The sequence below is a fragment of the Rhinolophus ferrumequinum genome, chromosome 25 (genome assembly GCF_004115265.2).
Source record: "Rhinolophus ferrumequinum isolate MPI-CBG mRhiFer1 chromosome 25, mRhiFer1_v1.p, whole genome shotgun sequence".
Classification (NCBI taxonomy): Eukaryota; Metazoa; Chordata; class Mammalia; order Chiroptera; family Rhinolophidae; genus Rhinolophus; species Rhinolophus ferrumequinum.
In genome coordinates, this window is record NC_046308.1 from 25,065,337 (window position 1) to 25,086,057 (window position 20,721).

Here is a 20,721-nt window from a genome sequence, read left to right on the forward strand (position 1 = left end):
TGGTTAAGTTTACTCCTAAGTATTTTATTCTTTTTGCTGCAATTGCAAAAGGAATTGCTTTTTGTATTTCTTTTTCCGAGATTTCATTGTTAGTATATAGGAATGCAATGGACTCTGTACGTTGATTTTGTAGCCGGCAACTTTACTGTATTCATTGATTGTTTCTCGTTGATAGCTTTTGGTGGCGTTTTAGGTTTTCTATATGCAGCATCATGTCATCTGCAAATAGTGACAATTTAACTTCTTCATTCCCAATTTGGATGCCAAAGAATAATTTTTAAGGTCATTCATCTAATGACCAATTTTGTTGAAACTTGAGAAAGTTCAACATATGTCAGGCAAGTGATCTCTCAGAAGCTCTTGCTCACTACAACTACAAGACAATCAACAATCTATCAAATTACTTGTAGCCAATTTAATCAAATTATCAGAAGCAAAATACTATCTGCTTTATAAATTATGTTTTCTTCCTTTTTTTTTTTTTTCTCATCAGGTAGAAAAGACAAATGAAGGAAAATTATCGTAAGACAATGCAAAGCCCAGGGACAGGAGTTGCTTCTCAAGACCAACATTTAAGTGCCATTTGACATAGCTGCAGCAAGATTCCTGCCAGGGAGTCTCTTGCGTATCTGTGTATAATTACCATCAGCTACAAATCGTTTCTGCATTGGTCATTAGTTGACATTAAAAACAGACAAACAATAAGTAGTAATTTGGAAATCAAAGGCATAGAAACAGAAATATGGTGAAACAATGAGAGAGAATGTGATGATTCAGAAGATACAGTTGGTGTAAAGAGAGAAATTGGCCACAGATAAAGTGACCACAAAGGATACCAGCATTTAAGGGTATGCAAAGAGGGGGCATAAGAGAAAATATCCATTTCCCACTCAAATCATTTGCAAATTGCAGTATATTGTATTTCTAATTCCACCTACTTACTCTGCATCCTGATTCAACCTGAATCTTCCTGAGGTTACTCAGCACATGGAAAACAATCAACCTCAAATTGTTCCTCAGTGTCTTTAATTTCCTCAGGATAAACTGCATTTAACGCCAAATTTTCAAGATATGAAATTACTCTAGTTCCAATAAACACAAAATTATAAAGAAACAAAACCTTTACTATCTGTAGCTGAACTTTACCACCTGCCCAGAAACACAGAGCTCAATGCCCAGAAATACCACAGATCAATAAATCAGAATTACTATAGGAGGAACCTGACATCAATATTTTTAAAAACTTTTCGGGTGATTACTAGTATAACTAAAACTAAGAATAACTATCCTAAAATCCCAAGCTCAATGAAAAATTAGAACAAATTCCAGACACCTAAGGAAAATTCACATCTGTATAGCAACAGAATGTTTGGAAAATATTTCCATGTATTTTAATCATGGAATAAAATTGTGAATTGATATTATAATTCCATTTATTCTCAAATGTGGACATTGATTTGTCACCCAGTAATTCCTGGGCTTTAACTACTGGACTATACTATCTGGTATTGAAATAAGCTTGGCACACGTTTCATTTCATGGTAATATTTTGGGATTGCCTAGATGACAAGGGACAGTCTCTTACTGGGACAAAAGTCAACTCGAAACCTATAAGTAAAACACACTTGTATTCACCTGTAGGGTAACTGAGGAACATGAGGGTGGTAAAGCTCTGGGGGAGAGTGGGTTTCTCACCTTCATTTCCTCTGAATCACAGCAAAATTGTCTGAATCCTAGAAAGCATTAGAGGGAGTACAGACCAGTCAGGAAAGAGGTCAAGCTCACTCAGTAAGGAACAGATGTTGGACCTTAGCCTCACCACAAAGGCTCAGATGTAGCCTTTCATAGGCTCTTCTCTCTTATCCCCACAGGGCTCCCAAAGGAGAATGGCAACAGAAAATCACTCTGCAGTGACAGAGTTCATTCTTGGGGGATTAACAAATCAGCCAGAGCTCCAGCTCCCCCTCTTCCTCCTCTTCCTGGGGATCTACTCGGTCACCATGATAGGGAACCTGGGCATGATAACTCTGATTTGTGTGAATGCTCAGCTTCACACCCCCATGTACTACTTCCTCGGCAATCTATCACTCCTGGATCTCTGCTACTCTTCTGTCATTACCCCTAACATGCTGATGAACTTCGTGTCAGAGAAGAACATCATCTCCTATGCCGGGTGCATGTCACAGCTCTACTTCTTCCTCGTGTTTGTCATTGCCGAGTGTTACATGCTCACAGTGATGGCCTATGACCGCTATGTCGCCATCTGTAGCCCTTTGCTTTACAACATTACCATGTCTCATCTTGTCTGCTCCCTGCTGGTGGCTGTGTCTACCTCGTGGGCCTCATTGGCTCCACCATTGAGGTTAGCCTCATGTTAAAACTGCCCTATTGTGAGGTTCTCATCAGTCATTACTTCTGTGACATCCTCCCCCTCATGAAGCTCTCCTGCTCTAGCACCCGTGATATTGAGATAACCACCTTCTTTTTGGCTGGATTCAACATCATAGTCACCAGCTTAGCAGTCCTTGTTTCCTATGCCTTCATCTTCTCCAGCATCCTACACATCAGCACCAGAGAGGGACGGTCCAAAGCCTTCAGCACCTGCAGCTCCCACCTTGCAGCTGTGGGATTATTTTATGGATCAGCTTCGTTCATGTACTTAAAACCCTCCACAGCCAGTTCCCTGGCCCAGGAGAACGTGGCCTCCGTGTTCTACACCACAGTGATCCCCATGCTGAACCCCCTCATCTAGCTTGAGGAATAAGGAGGTAAAGGCTGCCATGCAGAAAACCCTGAGGAGAAAAATATTTTGATGCAGAAGTTATTATTCTTGCTCAATTTTATGAGTAAGTTTTTATAAATGCCAGCAGGAAGTCCTCTGCATACCCAGCCACGATGGCAAAAAATCACTTCTCTACATGGTTCAGTGAATGCCTACTTTTCTTCTTCCCACTTCGTTTCCTCTCTCTACTTCATTGCTGTTTGAAGCTAGCTGATTTCAAGTTCATATTTTCATTCTCTTGGGATCCATTTTCTATATCCTGAGCCCTTTGGTAAACATGTATTATTTTAATTGTAATTTAACGTAAATTTTAAACTTCCAGCATTGAGTTTAAGAGTCATTCATGTTTTATTACCTTTAGATAAAAAATATTACTCAACTCAATTCTTATTTTTTTGCATTTGGGCATGCACAAAGCAAAGATGGGTGAATTTAACGTCACCAAGGGTGATACACAGCCCCTTTCTCATCTTGAGTCTTTCTTTCATCTCTTTCACTCATCTCTACTTATTCCTGCCCAAGAACTTCTCTACCTGATGCCTTTGTGTAAATTTCCTAGTAACCCTAAAAATAATACTAGCTGCTAAACATGGTTTTGGGTGTTTATTCTGAGTCATATAACTCTTCCAAATGCTTTGTATGCATTATTTCAATTATACCTCACCACAGATAGATATGCTTATTATCCCCATTTCACAGATATGGAAAGATGCTTTAGTCACTTGCTCGAGGTCACATAGATGGTAAACAAAGACACGGGGGTTTAAACCCAAGCCAAAGTCTGCCAGACACCATATTCCTGGCTCTCAATCTTTATCTTCTTTGCTTTATGCTAACACTCCCTTTCTACAAGCTTATCAGGCCTGCCTAGTTATGCTCTTCAAATATCAAATGCCTCCTGAAAAAAATTTCTCAGACCCCACTTTTTATCATCCACCCTAACCTCTTCCCATTTATAGGCAACTTCTTCAAGATGACTAAGGAAAGATTACACTAGAGTGACCAATTCAATGAGGTTTTGGAACTAAAAGCCCCACATTCTGGGAAACCCTTCAGTCCCAAACAAATCAGAATGCTTGTTCAACCCAGATTACACATGCTGCAGAATCTTTTGTCCTGTTTAATAACTGATAGATCTATGGGCTACTCACTCAGTATACCAGTGGCCATGTGACAAAGGTTTCCCCTATAACGATATCAAGGATATTTGTTTTAGAACTCAGCAGTGCGAAGGATTTTGCGCAAAGGATTTGTAGACATCCTCTTGTCATTTCTAGCTAGTTTTGGTATACCATTGTATCAATCAGTGGCTTATGGAAAACAGAAATACCGTATTTTGTCATGTATAATGCACACTTTTTTGCCCTAGTTAGTGAGGGAAAAATAAGGATGTACATATCCATGGGTAGTACTAATTCCTTGTCTATATAAATGTTTTTAATTCTTTTATTTATGCTTTTGACTTAAAAGTGTAACTCTAGAAATCAACAACGATATCCGTATGCAAATAATACCCTGGAATATGAAAAATCGGTTTTGTTGACATATGACGAAGTTGCAACGATGAAGGGTTCTTGGCCTTCTATGAGCATAAATACCGTAGTTTGTTACTGGTACATAACAAGGTGTTTCTGGTACCCTGTTATCTCTTCTTGTGTTTTGTAATTATTTGTTACATATAATATGGTTGTACCACAATATGTAAAAAATAAATGCTAAAATTAATTTATAATACAAAAAACAGCTACCTATTGTAAACAAATAAAAATTTGAATTAAAAAAGTAAAATGAAAGATTTTTTTTCCCCTGAAAATTTGGGCCAAAACGTGGGTTCACATTATACACAGGAATGCATTATACAAAGAAGATATGGCAACTCTAGTTTTTTTTCATCCAGAAAGAGATTCATACCTCTTTACAGTTTTTTGAATGACTGGAAGAATGATGAGGGAGCCTCCAAAGTGACTCCACAACAGACTCCTGCTATCACTGTGACCCTGCCACCGTGAAAATGCCTCTTGCACTCATAAAACTGGTAACTAGACAACTAAAGCCTAGTTTGAGCATTACATGGAAACTTCTTACAAACAAAAATTTGGGGGCCCTGCTCCACATTTGCAGAATTCCTGGGTGGGGCCTGGAACCTATGTTTTAATAATCCTTCATATGATTCTGATATAGACTGAAGTGTGAGACCAACTCACTCACATCTTCCAAATCTCACACAAATGCATTTAACTAGTGCTACATGGCAATAAGGGATATGTAATTTTTAGCTTTTAGACCTGATTGCAAGGAAGAGGGAAGGGATATTGACAGAGCCATTTCCAAGTGGCTACTCTTGACCTTCTCTTGACTTTCCCCCAGCAAGAGCTGAGGCCTCTATCACTACCTATCCTCTAATTAGAAGGAAATATAGGAAAATATTTTTGTTATCTAAAGATGAGGAAATCAAAAGGAAAATACATTGGTGAATTTTATCATATCAAAAATTAGGATTTTTGTGTTCAGCAATGGACACTGGGGATAGAGTTCATAGAAATATAACAGAATGGAAGATCTCTAACTAGCTTATATTAGAAACTTTAACATTGACAGAAAATAAAAGGGCACAGTATATAGAACAAACAATTTACAGAAGAGGAAGCCTAAAGTGACTCCCCGCTTAGGAGGAGATGCTCAAGCCAATTACTAATCAGAGAAATGCAAAATAAAACAACAGGATATATCTTTGCACGCATCATTGGGTAAATAAAGAGATAAATTGCAGTGGAGACTTTACAGCAGTTAAAAGCAAAGGATTAGCTATAGACAGCACAGCTCAGAGCTATCGTGCTATGTGAGAAAAGTAAGAAAGATAATGAGATATAAAACACAATGTTACTCATGTATATTAAAGTTACATATACACAAACAGAAAAAAAGCATATTTATAAAGGAAAAAATAACTAATAAAATACACATTAGGCAGGTTAGAACGGTTACCCAGAGAGATATGATGAATGGAAGCAAGGAGTGGGAAAAAGAGAAACAGAAACAAAAATGCCTTTCTCTAGACCCACCTCAGGTGTAAACCAGTCAACACACCCAAGAAACTGTGGATCAGAGCAGCCACTGACCTATTGGATAGGGAGACAGGCAGGCTCACTCTTGATATGTGGGGCCTGGGGGAAAGACCCTCTAAATATTTAGAAGTTAAAAATCAAGTAACAAAATGCTAATGATTTTTTTCTTCCTATTTTGGCAAATATACCCTCAAACAAGTAAAAGCCTCCTTTTAAATTTAGAAATCTCAGAAATCTAAAAGTTCTATGCCAGAACGCAATACTAGAGTGTTGACATAAGATTGTCCAAACATGTAGAGAATTTTTATAAGAGTTTATTTGAGCCAAAACTGACAATTGCTGGGAAGCAAGATCTCAAATGTTCCCACAAAAATGACAATTTTGTAGCTTCTTTTATGCATTTAAAATTAAGGGGGAAATACCATGTTTCCCCGAAAATAAGACATAGCCAGACAATCAGTAAAAATTAATATAAGACCCGGGCTTATTTTCTCATACTATGAGACGAGGTCTTAATATAATATAATATAATATAATATAATATAATATAATATAATATAATATAATATAATACAATACAATATAAAAGTCCGGGTCTTATATTAACTTTTGCTCCAAAAGATGCATTAGAGCTGATTGTCTGGGCTAGGTCTTATTTTCGGGGAAACACGGTATAACGGACATTAGAATAGGTGGGAGAAAACAAGGTGGGAATTGGATTACAGAATAGTTAACAAGAAAATGTGCTCTCTTAAGGGTAATCATGCCTTCAAGGGGCATTACTTCTGGCATATTTCAGAGGTTCATCAACTTCAATGCACAAGAACCATGGACAGGGCTGGCTTAAAAATCTTTGACTAAAAAAGTTGTAGGTTTGGGGCCTGATTAAACACCAAAGCATAGTCAGTTAGAAATGTATGATTTATTATAGCACCACTTTTTCATCCAAACCCTCATATTTTGTCCAAACACTCAAAAGCATCTTTTTAGTAAATTCAAATTTATATGTGGAGCCCACTCTTTATGGGAAGGTCATAGTATGTTTGAGACAACTTTTATTTCAGCTTTCTCGGGCTTTTTTCCCCTTATTATGGGTGTGACATTGTGTTTTCTTAAAAATAGAGGAAGGTTAAAATTATCACCTATTCTCCTCAAAATAGTCCCAAAAATCCAGAAGGAAGGAAGGAAGGAAAGTTCCAAGCTCATTTTGTGAGGCCACTATTACCCCAGTCCCTGAACCAGACAGAGACATTACAAAAAAAAACAAAATAAACTATAAGCCAATATCCCTAATGAACATAGATGCAAACCTCCTTAACAAATTATTAGCAAACAGAATTCAGCAATACATCAAAATGATCATACACTGTGATCAAATGGGATTCATTCCTGGTATGCAAGGTTGGTTCAATATCCACAAATCAATTAGCACCATATTAACAAAATTAAAAGTAACAATCATATGGTCATATCAATAGGTGTTTTACAGAAAATGCATTTGACAAAATCCAGCATCCATTTATGATAAAAAAAAAACTCTTAGCAAACTGGGAATAGAGGGATCATATCTCAACATAATAAAGGCCATATATGATAAACCCTCAGCTAACATCGTACTCAATAGAGAAAAGCTAAAAGCATTCCCCTTAAGACCAGGAACAAGACAAGGATGCTCACGTTTACCACTTTTATTCAACAAAGTTCTAGCCACAGCAGTCAGACAGGAAAAAGAAATAAAAGGCATCCAAACTGGAACGGAGGAAGTAAAATTGTCATTATTTGCAGATGACATGATACTATACATAGAGAACCCCAATGATTCCCCCAAAAAGCTATGAGTACTGATAAATGAATTTAGTAAAGTAGCATGGTACAAAATTAATATTCAAAAATCAGTTGCATTTGTGTACACCAATAACAAACTATCAGAAGGAGGACTTAACAATCCCATTTATAATCACTTCAAAAACAATAAAATACTTAGGAATAAATTTAACCAAGGAAGTAAAAAACCTGTGCTCATAAAAATTATAACGTATTGAAGAGAGAAATTAAAGAAGATAAAAATGAATGGAAAGACATACCATGCTCACGGATAGGAAGAATTAATATAGTTAAAGATATCCATACTACCTAAGGCAATATATAGATTCAATGCAATCCCTATTAAATTACCAATGACATTTTTCACAGAACTACAACAAATAATTATAAAATTTATATGGAACAATAAAAGACCCAAATAGCCATGACAATCTTGAGAAATAAGAACAAAATGAGAGGTATCATGCTATCAGACATGAAATCATACAACAAGGCTATATTAATCTAAACAGCATGGTACTAGCATAAAAATAGACACCAGACACATAGGTCAATGGAACATTTTAGAAAGCCCAGAAATAAATCCATACCTATTTGGTTTTAATCTATGACAATGAAAGCAAGAAGTTTCATTGGGGTAAAAAAGTCTATTTAATAAATGGTGCTATGAAAACTGGACAGACATATGCAAAAAAAATGAAACTGGACTACCTTTTTACATGATATACAAGAATAAATAGAAAATGGATTAAAGACTTAAATGTAAGACTCAAAACCATACAACTCCTAGAAGAAAGCATAGGAAGTCAATTCACAGACATTACCATTAGTAATATTTTTACTGCTATATCCCCTCAGGCAAGGGAAGCAAAAGAAAAAATGGCTCCATCAAACTAAAAAGTTTTTGCACATCAAAGGACACCATCAATAAAACAAAAACACATCCTACTGAATGGGAGAGGATATTTGCCAATGATACATCTGATAAGAGGTTAATATCCAAAATTTATAAAAAACTCATACAACTCAACACAGAAAAAATCAAACAACCCAATTAAAAAATGGGCAGAGGACATGAAGAGACCTTTCTCTAAAGAGGACATGCAGATGGCTAACAGATATATGAAAAGATACTCAATGTCACTAATCATTAGAGAAACGCAAACAAAAACCACAATGAGATACCACCTCGCTCCTGTCAGAACGGCTATCATCAATAAATTCACAAACAACAAATGCTGGCGAGACTGTGGAGAAAAGAGAACCCTCGTGCACTGTTGGCAGGATTGCAAACTGGTGCAGCCACTATGGAAAACAGTATGGAGGTTCCACAAAAAATTAAAAACAGAACTACTGTACAACCCAGCAATTCCACTTCTGGGCATTTATCCAAAGAAATCCAAAGCACTAATTCGAAAAAAATATATGCACCCCTATATTTATTGCAGCCTTATTTACAACAGCTGAGATATGGAAGCAACCAAAACGCCCAGCAATAGACAATTGGATAAAGAAACTGTGGTACATTTTTACAATGGAGTATTACTCAGCCATAAAAAAGAATAAAATCTTACCACTTGCAACAACATGGATGGACCTAGAGAATATTATGCCAAGTGAAATAAGTCACACTGAAAAAAACAAATACCATATGATCTCACTTTTATGTGGAATCTAAAGAACAGAATAAATGAGCAAACAAAACAGAAATAGACTCAGAAATATAGAAAAAAAGAGGGTGGGGACAGATGAGAAGGGGAAGGGATTAAAAAGTACAAATTGAACCCTCATACACTCTTGGTGGGAATGCAGACTAGTGCAGCCGTTATGGAAGGCAGTGTGGAGGTTCCTCAAAAAATTACCAATAGAATTACCATATGACCCAGCAATTCCTCTCCTGGGTATCTACCAAAAAAATCTGAAAACACTTATTCATAAAGACATGTGTGCTCCAATGTTCATTGCAGCTTTGTTTACGGTGGCCAAGACATGGAAACAACCAAAATGTCCTTCGATAGATGAATGGATAAAGAAGTTGTGGTCTATATACACAATGGAATACTATTCGGCGGTAAGAAAAGATGATATAGGAACATTTGTGACAACATGGATGGATCTTGAGAGTATAATGCTAATCGAAATAAGTCAGACAGAAAAAGCAGAGAACCATATGATTTCACTGATATGTGGTATATAAACCAAAAACAACAAAAGAACCAGACAAACAAATGAGAACAAAAACTCATAGACAAAGACAATAGTTTAGTGATTACCAGAGGGTAAGGTGGGTGGGGATGGGAGATGAGGGTAAGGGGGATCAAATATATGGTGATGGAAGGAGAACTGACTCTGGGTGGTGAACACACAATGTAATTTATTGATGATGTAATACAGAATTGTACACCTGAAATCTATGTAATTTCACTAACAATTGTCACCTCAATAAATTAAAAAAAAAAGAAAGTAGAAATTGCTGGCACAATATACTATATTTTACCATGTATAATGCACACCCATGTTTTTGGCCCATACTTTCAGGGAAAGACTCTTCCTTTAATTTTCCAAGGGATTTTCCAATAACTTCTGTAAAAATATCAGCTAGATTGATAGCTCAAGCCTAAAGTGTAGGAAGACAAATGTCACACTATTCACCCTATGGGAATAAGGTCGGCATCACCTATCTTATCAAGTCAGTCACTTACTCTATGGATAAAAATATGTTGGTCTTCCTTTCATTTCGTTGAATCGCTAGCCGAAATTACTTTCATTGAAAGTTCGTTGTAAGTTCAACAAAACCGATTACCATATTCTAGGGTTTTATTTTGCGTATGGACATTGTTATTGATTTCTAAAATTACACTTTTAGCTCACAAGCATAAATAAAAGAATTAAAAACATTTATATAGATACGGAATTAGTACTACCTATGTATAATGCACATCCTTATTTTTCCCCTCACAAATTTGGACCAAAAAGTGTGCATTATACATGGCAAAATACGGCAGTCATGTGGATATGAGATACAGGATGGGGAATATAATCAATAATGTTGTAAAGATTATGTAGGGAGCCAGATGGGTACTGGACTTATCAGGGGGCATCACTTCATACACTGTGTAGATGGCTGACCAATGCGCTGTACACCTGAAGGTGAAGTGTAATAATACAGCGTGAAGTAAATGTACAGCGTGAAGGTGAAGTGTAATAATATTGAATGTCAACCATATATATACATGTATGTATATATATGTATATGTATGTATATATACATACATACATATACATATATATATATACGGGATGTAAAGTACAGCATAGGGAATATAATCAATGGTACTGTAAAGCTATATATGATGTCAGAGGGATGGTAGATAAGGGAGGTGTAGCGTTATCTCTCAGTGAGGGGTATAAATGTCTAACTGTTATGTTGCTTTGTACACCTAAACTAATAAAAGAAAAAGAGTAAAAGGCTATGTGTGCGCTTATTTCATAAGCTTCATATTCATAGCTCATACAATTGAGATATAAGAAATATGGGCGCATGGAGCATCCTCTCACATGTGTCCTCTGAGAAGTACACCAGACTAAATCTCAAAGGGTCTGTTTCTTTTTTGCCTATACATGTACTTAAAATTTTGCTACAAGGGGAGATCTTATGTTGTGTTGTTATCACAAGAAAAGAAATTGTAATAAAAAGAGCAAAAGTAAACTATTGGAGGGGACGTTTATGTTTATGGCATTGCTTATGGCGATGATTTCACAAGTTATATTGATCTCCAAACTCATCAAGTTGCATACCTTGAATACATACAACTTTTTATATGTCAATCATTCTTCAATAATGCAGTTCTTTAAAAAAAAAAAGAGCATCTTAGCATTCAGTATCAATCAATGCTCACAATCATCTGAGATCATCTATATATTGTTTACAAGTAAGAAAAATGGGGTTAAACAATTTGTCCAAGTGTGGAATAGACAAAGACCACAAATGAAAAGAAGCAAAGGCTACTTATTCACAGTCTGCCTTAGAAAGGGAGGCAAACACCTTTGGGTTACTTGCCTATTGCAGAGACTCACAAGCAGGCAGGGGGAGAGATGCTTCCGGTGTACTCCGATTGGAGGTTTCTGGGAGGGGAAGCTGGAGGCAGGCTGATTAGAAGTTGGCATCCTCTGTGATTGGTTTGGGGAGCGTGTTTGCTTCCTCTGATTGGTCCCAAGTTGGAAGTAGGGGCAAAAAGTAGGGAAGCTGGCATCAATGACAGAGTCCAGCCCGTTCTGGGCTGATTATCACAGAGGCTGTGCTTTGGCTTCCCGGGCTGGTTGTTGCCGAGGTTGGGGGTAAGAATTCTATTTTTACACAGGTCTGGCCATTATATGTTGGTAAATTCAGTTTCTCAAAAGTCACACAGTGAAAAAACTGGCATTACCATCCCTCGGCTTTTGACTGCAGCTTTCAAATTTCATGTTATTTCCACTTCTGTGTCCTGCCATGAATTCCAGAGCCTGTCAGAATGATCTAATGTAGCTGGAACAGCTTGGGACAAGTCCAGAAAGGAGGCATGGGAAGGCAGGCTTTTAACATCATTAAATGCACGGCAATTTTAGAATAGGAACCACAGTCCAGAGCTAAAGCTTTCATTGGGAAAAGGAATAAAATGCAGGTGTAACAACCACAGGCAGTCTTGGGGTGCCATTCTCAGTACAAACCACAAAATGAGAGCTTTCTATATATTTAGGCCAATCCTGCACCAATTACATAGGGTTGTTGTCCCATGGCGTCTGTTTCTGTTTCCCCATCCCCATGCTGGAATCTCCTCATTTGTGAGCGTGGGCAAAAAGCAGTGGGGCTCCACTGGTTCACAGACAGCTCAGGGTAAGCATCCTGGCACCAGTCCCAGATGAATTTGGATCCTCCTCCAGCAAAGACCACCTCAACGCCAAGCTTCCCGTGAATTACCGGGCCTGGCCAGTTATTCAGAGAAACACCTCCTGCTCCTGTCTTAGATAACTGCTCATAGCCAGCTCTCTGAAGCCCATCATGTCCTGGCCCTGCCTATCCTAGAATCCATCCTGCTGTCTCTGTCCCACCCAACCCCACACCCAGTGTCTCTTTGTTGGAACACACAGCTGCAGAGCACATGTTCCCGAAAGACCTGGTGTCTGACAGATAGTCTCGTTCACAGCTGTGGGTTTCCTCCTGCTGCTGATGTGCCCAGCCCAGGACCTCTCCAGTGTTTTGCTGCAGGGGAGCCTCCTCCACCTGATTCCTCTCTCTGCGTGGCATTTGGAGTAAGACGGTTCATGACATCAGGCTGGTTTGGAAGTAACGACACAAGCAGATGAAGCATGTGCTTAGGCACCGGCACATCAGGGCACCAAAAAGATTTGGGAAAACATCTCTACAATTTTCCACTTTAAAAAACAACAACAACAAAAAACTAGAAACACACTACTTCAATTTCAGAATATATTTAATTTTTATGTCATTTCAAATATGAAAACTTTAATTAGATTTCATATGGCTGAGGGAGATGGTCACTATAATGGTTTCAGGGCTTCGGACTCCAGTATAATTGAGAAAGTTTGTCGACCGCACTTTAAGAAGCACTGCTTCAGATAGAGGGTGTCCGTGTAAACCACTTTATCAGTATATGCATTTCGTTAGATTTGTCAGTTTCACCGGGAAGTCTTCCAATCTCCTAATAAAAGGTGGGAGTGCGGTGCAAAGAATGTGGCCATGAGACTGGCTGCCAACATTCTGAGAACCCAGCAATGGAGAGAGTATCAGTGTGTCCCAATTTAGTACACAGACTTAATCCCCATCCTTTCAACTGAGACTTCCCCAACGGTGCCTGGTGTTCCAAGTACGTAAGCTATAGGTAGTATTTCCATTTTACTGAACGGTAAACCGAGGTTAACAAAAGTGAAGTAATTAGTTCGAGCTCAGCGGTTATAAGAAACAGAGTGGACATGCAAGTGCACACCTAATACATCCCACAAGATGATGCATTTTTCAGGGCACATTGTCCTTACGTTACGGTTAAGACTGGAAATTCGTGTATAAATCCACGTGGGCTCAAGGTGAGAATTATCATCCTGATGCTCAGAACAATGCAAACCTTGCAGCAGCCTCATACAGCTCAACCTGTATGGGGTTTGTGGTCAGGTTGACCCCAATGCAAACTCTGATGCCTTCATTAACTGTAAAAACAAAGAGGTGTCCTGCTTAGTACTTCTCCTGTGGAGTAAAGGTATTGCCAGTGCCCATCACCTAAGGGTCAAGGGGATTCTCGTACAGAAAACCAACTTTGTAAGAAGAAGAGCCAAGATGGAAAAAGAGAGAAGATCGGGATTTCCTATTTTTTTAAGAAAAAAAAAAAAATGTGAAAAAGGCGGGACAAATCAAAATCACAGGAAAAGAAGGAATTGAAGAGGAACTTTTAATTTCAAAGCTAGGAAAAGATGATGCAATACAGAGAACAGCTGACTCAAAAAGATAAAAGCAGGGGAACAGAACCTACATGAAAATTTAGATTTCAAGAAAATTTTCCTTAGTTAAAAGAAAGGACTGAAGCAGGTCCTGAAAAGAACACACCATACCAAAAAACATTGACTCAGAATGAGAAACAGCAAACCATCTTCTAATAAAATTACTGAACCTTCGAGAAAATGAAAAGACCTTTTGGACACCCAGGCAAAAAGGCCAATGAACTTATAAGGGGGAAAAGAATCACATTGTCATCAAATGTTTTGACAACAATGGTTTTCAGAAGAAGAAAATAACAGATTTGAGATACTCAAAAAAGTTAAATGTGAACCAAGGATGATGAATTTTTACATAGCCAATCTGACTTCAATTATAAAAGCTGCACACACGCTACTATTAAGTGATAAAAACTTAGGGGATCTTGTTGCCATGAGCTTTTCCTAAGAAATCATTTAGACATCAAGCTTTCGGTAACCAAATTACCAAACAGACAGGTAACATTAAACATTTACTTATTGTAAATCTAAGAACGGAGGCTTCCAGGGGCTGGAATGGGTGGGAGACATGGGGAGATGTTGGTCAAGGGGACAAACTTTCAGTTTCAAGATGAAAACGTCCTGAGGATCACGTACGTCATGATTACTCTAGTTAATATGTTATATTGTACACTGGAAATTTGCAAAGAGAGCCGATCTTAAGTAGAAAGAAAATGCTAACTAGCTGATAGATAGTTAATTAGCTCGATCGTGGTAATCATTACAAAATCTACATGTATATCAAATCATCACATTGTACACCTAAAAGGTCAAGTGTACAACTTAAATATACACAATTCTTATTTGTCAATCATATCTCAGTAAAGCTGGAAAAAATCATAAGATAATAAAACTTAGCAAGGTTAATTATAAAAATAAAGTTCCTCTGTGTCGAAACACAAAAGTTAAGTGATATCAACAGGTTTTTTTTGTTTTTTGTTTTGTAAATTCAGTGAATTTGTTTTTGGAGAAATGTCCAATACAGAAAGATGTAACATATAGTCTTTTTCATAGTAAAGATGTAAATATAACTCATTGTATGTAAAGATGAAGAATCAATGATGAACAGTGACCATAATGGTGGTGAGTGATGCCAAAGGTGGTGATGGCGGTGAAGGTGATGACGACATCGATGGTAATACCTGAAGTGGTCCTGGTAAAGACGATAATGACAATGAAGCTAAAAATGTCCCAGTGTGGGCATTGGCACCAGGCTTCCCAGACTGCAGGGTAAGTCTGCCAACAGAAGAAAAATTAACACACCTGGGAGGTAAAGCCCCTTTCAGCGAGCAAGTGTAAACCCAGACTAATTGCCGCTTCCACCAGGACCCAGTCTCTGGAGTGGCTATATCTCAAGAGAGGTTCTGTCTCCCTATAAACATACCCAACGCCCCAAAGCTCAGTACCCAGTTTTCTGACTGGGTTAGCCCCTTGGCTGGAAAGAGATGTAAACGTGGTGGCTTTCTATGTTCTGATGTTTATTTCTTGACCGCTGACAACAGAGTACCGCCTAAGATTGCCAGGTAACACTACTCCACTTTTCCTCAATACAGGTGTTCAATTCTAATTTTAAAGCAATTGAGTAAGATGAGAACACAATATCTTCCACATATTCCCATTTCTAATGCAGACATTTTATATATACTATTTTCAATCATACACTCTGCTTCTCACGGTGCTTTTCCCACACTTGAAAAGAAAACATAATTGTCTATGTAATTCTGAGTGTTGTCATCAGCAGCAATTTTGAGCTTCTAGTAAAACACGATAAAAATACTGGTAAAATTTTTAGTAATTAACATGAAATTTGTGGATCATGTATAAAGTAGCTAGAAGATTACAGGAATAAAACAAATTTCTGTTACCCACAGTTTTCTATACAACAGAAAATGTGTTCACACCAACAGGCAGGAACAAACTCTGCTTGGTAACAACAGTCTGTTTCGTAAGAAACTGATAGCTGGTAAGGATACATGTAGAGTGGATTTCCTGTTTCTTATCATTGTAGGAGACTCAGATTTGGTGGAAAGGGAGATATAAAATATCTTTTAAACCTAGTGTCCCTATCTAGTGAAATGTATCTCTTTTTTAACAATTGAAATACAATTCAAAATTCTTGCTCTTACTAGTGATTAAGAAGTTAAGTCTCTCACTGCCAATAATTAAAGGTATAAAGTTTAGGATAATGCATGCTTGCTTATCTTAAATATCACAACAACACAAGTAATATTGTTGTTGCTGATTGAGTCAAAGTCTTTTAATGCTACACAAGAAAGCATGTAATAAAGCAGCATGTATGATTTGCTCACTTTAAGTGAAAAACAATACGTGTACATTTATACCTATTATATAAACATATATAAGCATAGAAAAAGATCTGGTAGAATATACGTAGCAGTTTTAGATTCTTGGTAATTAAATTATGATGATTTTACTTTTGCCTCTTTGTATGTTCATTTTCTACAATGCCAATATTGCTTTTCTAATTTAAAAAAAAGTGTTTCTGGATATTCAGCAGTAACAGCCCTCCTTGAACTTAATGTATTAAATTAAGTTTACTTAAAATATGAGAATAAACTGTCAGAAAGAGATAAGTTATAGCATGACGGCATGGTATGGTGGAGGATGAAATGGACAGACGGTCACAAACCCTGGGTTCTAGGCCCAGTTCTACCTTATACTAACCATGTGGCCTTGGGTAACTTGTGTAACTGAGTGCCAGTTTCCTAGAGTAGGCACTGGCAAACATTTCCAGAAAGGACCCAGAAATGTACGTTTTAGGCTGCACAGTCCATAGGCTCTCTGGTACTCAGCTCAGCTCTGCCATCCCAGCAGGAAAGCAGCATCAACACCACATAAAGGAATGCACGTGGCTGTGCTTCATGCAACTTATCACATAAACAGGCCACAGACTGGATTGGGCGGAGTTTGCTGACCCCTCTCCTGCAGAATAGATAATGTAGCACCCCTCTTTCCCCCCCATGCTCTCCTCATACTATGAAGAGTGAACCTCAGTTTCGTACAGCCACATGTGCCTGACGCCATAACAGTGCAGACTTACAAGACTCCAAACCAGAGAAGGGGAAAAAGCATAGGTTTAGAGACAGCAGAATCAGGCTGGAGTTGCAAGTCACACAGAGTCAATTCTGTGACCTTGAGGAAGTCTTAAAATCTCAGCACCTCAGGTTCCCATTACTGAAATGGGGGTGGTAATTCTGCTGTAAATACATTCCCTCCTCTCCTGAAGATTTTAGGAGTGGTACATGAGACTAGCCTCTGAAAGAAATGTGTACACAAAGTATTACAAAACTGTCAGTAATTATATGAAGAGAAAATAAATTATCACGTGTTTAGTTTTTTCATTTCAGAAATCCATCTCAGAGACAGGATTTCTGTAAGGACCATCTCCTGCACCTATTAGTGCGTGCCTCCTGGAGAGAGAAGCTATTTTTGTGTTTCTTCTCTATGAAGACAATGAGGTCACAGTTTGACCTTATTATCTGACGCTATAATTAATAATAATAGATAGCAACCACTTATTATGTGCAATAGTATTTGCCAAGGACTCTGCACTATGAGGTAGATATTATTCTTCCCCATGTACAGATAAGAATGCTTAGAAGTAGAAAATTATAGAACTTGCTTAAGATCACAGAGTAAAAGTCAGAGTGGGAATTGAACCTCCCTCTGACTTCTGAGTCTTCACCTTTAACTACCACACTCAATGCCGAGTATAATACTTTAAACACAATTATGCTTCTTTATGTAAAAATGTAACCTACATTAATAATACCAGAGAAAGATGAAGAAACAGTATTGTAATCAATTTTATTTTTTAAAAATAGTACATACGTATGAATTAAAATTGTAAATGCCACTAAAAGGTTAATAATAAAGAGTGAGAGTTGCCTGCCCCAAGCAGCCCCAAGCCCAACTCTGTTGCCAAGAGGAAACAACTTTCAAATCTTTTGTCCGTTTCCTCTGGTATTTGCCACTGTATTTCTCCATTATGTGCTTACGGTGTTCTTTGAGATGTTCCTCTTTAATTATTATTCATAGCCTGTGATAGGACAGCTCACAATAATTATTCATAAATATTCGCTGAATGCAGTGCTTGCATTTAACCTAGATGCAGAGTCATCTATAACTTCCCCATCCCAATTCCTCTCGCTTGTCTCCCAAATAGTTATACTACAATTTTTGATTCTCAGTACTTAATGTCTGAGTGTTAGAACTCTAGCAATGCGGACTTCATTATCGTTGTTAATTCATCACTGCAGAGCCAAATATTGCACTTTTTATTGTGTTTAACTACTACTTGTACTACCTGAAATTTTTCCTGGAATTGTGATACTTGTCCGATACTAAGTATCTCTCCTTTATATTTTCACATGCTCCATGGTATCTGTCAAATACCCAGTCATATTATTTTCCAAATGTCCAGACATTTGGGAAAATGTACCAATTTCATATCTCTCCTGAAGGCCTCTGTCCTCCACCCATTCTGGACTCATGCTGCAGACGTGAGGCACGGCTTTCAGCCTAGAATTCTCTTTGCTGCTCTCCTGTGTCAGATCCCTCTGTCCTAGGTCCCTGTACTGTCACTGAGATGTCTGATGGCATCCTCGTCTCCTTTCTGCTCCTTTATACGTGATTCATTCTCTCTCCATTGATAAAGATATAGATGTAGATGTAGGTACAGGTACAGGTACAGTTGTAGATGTAGATATACAGATATAGATATAGATATAGGTATAAGTATAGATATAGAAACAGATATAGATATAGATATAGACATATATATATAACTGATGTTTTCAAAGACCAGTTTCAATTTCATTGATTTATTTCTGCTGTTTGTCTCTGATTTCATTGAATTCCATGCTTATCTATATTGTTTTCTTCATTATGCACTGTTTTTGGGGTTTTATTAAAGTTAAACCTTAGATTACTGATTTTAGAAGTTCCTTCTGTTCTAAAATAACCATTGAATGACAAGTTTCCCTATTAACATTGCCTTAGTAGCATTTTCAAAATTTTGATTCATGGATCTTCATGCTCATTCAGTTCAAAATGTTAATTTCTAACTTAATTTGTGACTTCTTCTTTGACCCCTGTGATAGTTAGGTGTGGTTTAATTTTCTAATATTTGAAGATTATCTAGGTGTCTTTCCATAACTTATTTATAGGTTGTATCTGTTTGGTAAGGATTTATACTCTACATGATATCAACTTTTTAAAGGTATGGTGCTTATTTTTGTCAAGAATAGGTTGTATCTAGAAAACTGTTCCATATGCACCTGACAGATTGTGCATTCTGCTATTTCTACTTGGAGAGTTCTAAAAAATGTCAATTTGTGAGTATTTTCTATGTCGTCATTAATTTTCCCACTAGTTCTATCAAATAATAAAAGAGGAGTATTTCAATCTCCAGGTAATGGTGAACTTGTCTATTCCTCCTTTCAGTTTTGTCAGTTTGTATTTTGAAACTCTGTTAATAGATTAACTCACTAGGAAAATTATGATGTGTTGATGAATTAATTCCTTTATTATTATGAAATGTCCCTTCTTATTTATACTAATATTCCTTGCTTTGAGTCTACTTTTTTAATAATGATATAGTCAGTCTACTTTCTTTTGATTGATGTTTGCATAGTATATCTTTTTCCATTCTTATAGTTTTAGCTATCTGTGTCTTTATATTTAAAGTGTGTTCCTGGAAAAGCATATCATTAGGTAGTTCCTTTTATCTAATATGACATTCTGTGCATTTTAATTAGAATATTGAAAACGTTTGCATTTAACTCAGTTATCAATGTTTCTGAGTTTAAGTCTAACATCTTGCTATTGGTTTTCTGTTTCTACCAACTGCCCTTTATTCCACTTTTTCTTTTTTCTTGCTTTCTTTTGCACTGCGTGTCTTTGAAGATTATATTTGATCTCCAGGATTGGCTTAATATATATAGCTATTTTTTATTACTTAGCTGTTCTAGGTTTTACAATATTCATCCATTCTGGATTTGTCCATTTGGAGTGTGGCATGGAAAGTTCCTATATGCAGGAAGGCTGGTGCAATCATTGAGCTCCCATTGTTTGTCTCCCTCTTCTAAGGAATCTGTTGGGGGCTGCCTGTTGTCAAATGTAGGAAAAAAGTTGTTTCATATGCCTTCTCTGGTTTTCTAGATGTTCATGCTGCAAATACAATTCCAGTAGAGTTCATTCTTCATGGGTGGAAGTAGAAGTTCACTCATTAACCATTCTGAATAACGATGTTTTGAAATCCTTCAGATTAAAAAAAAAAAATTACCTTTTTCTCCCACATGGAACTTTTCTTTGCTCATCCATAAGGTGGAATAATAAAAACTAAGGATTAGAATAATTCTTTTTATTAAAGTTTATTGGGGTGACAATTGTTGGTAAAGTTACATAGATTTCAGGTGTACAATTCTGTATTAAATCATTTATAAATCCCATTGTGTGTTCACCACCCAGAGTCAGTTCTTCCATCACCATATATTTGATCCCCTT

At 37.1% G+C, this 20,721-nt stretch overlaps 1 pseudogene; it reads left to right on the forward strand.

Annotated features, from left to right (window-relative positions):
* Window positions 1–1,880: 1,880 nt before the first annotated feature.
* On the forward strand, window positions 1,881–2,813 carry LOC117017718 (olfactory receptor 8A1-like; annotated as a pseudogene).
* Window positions 2,814–20,721: the final 17,908 nt, after the last annotated feature.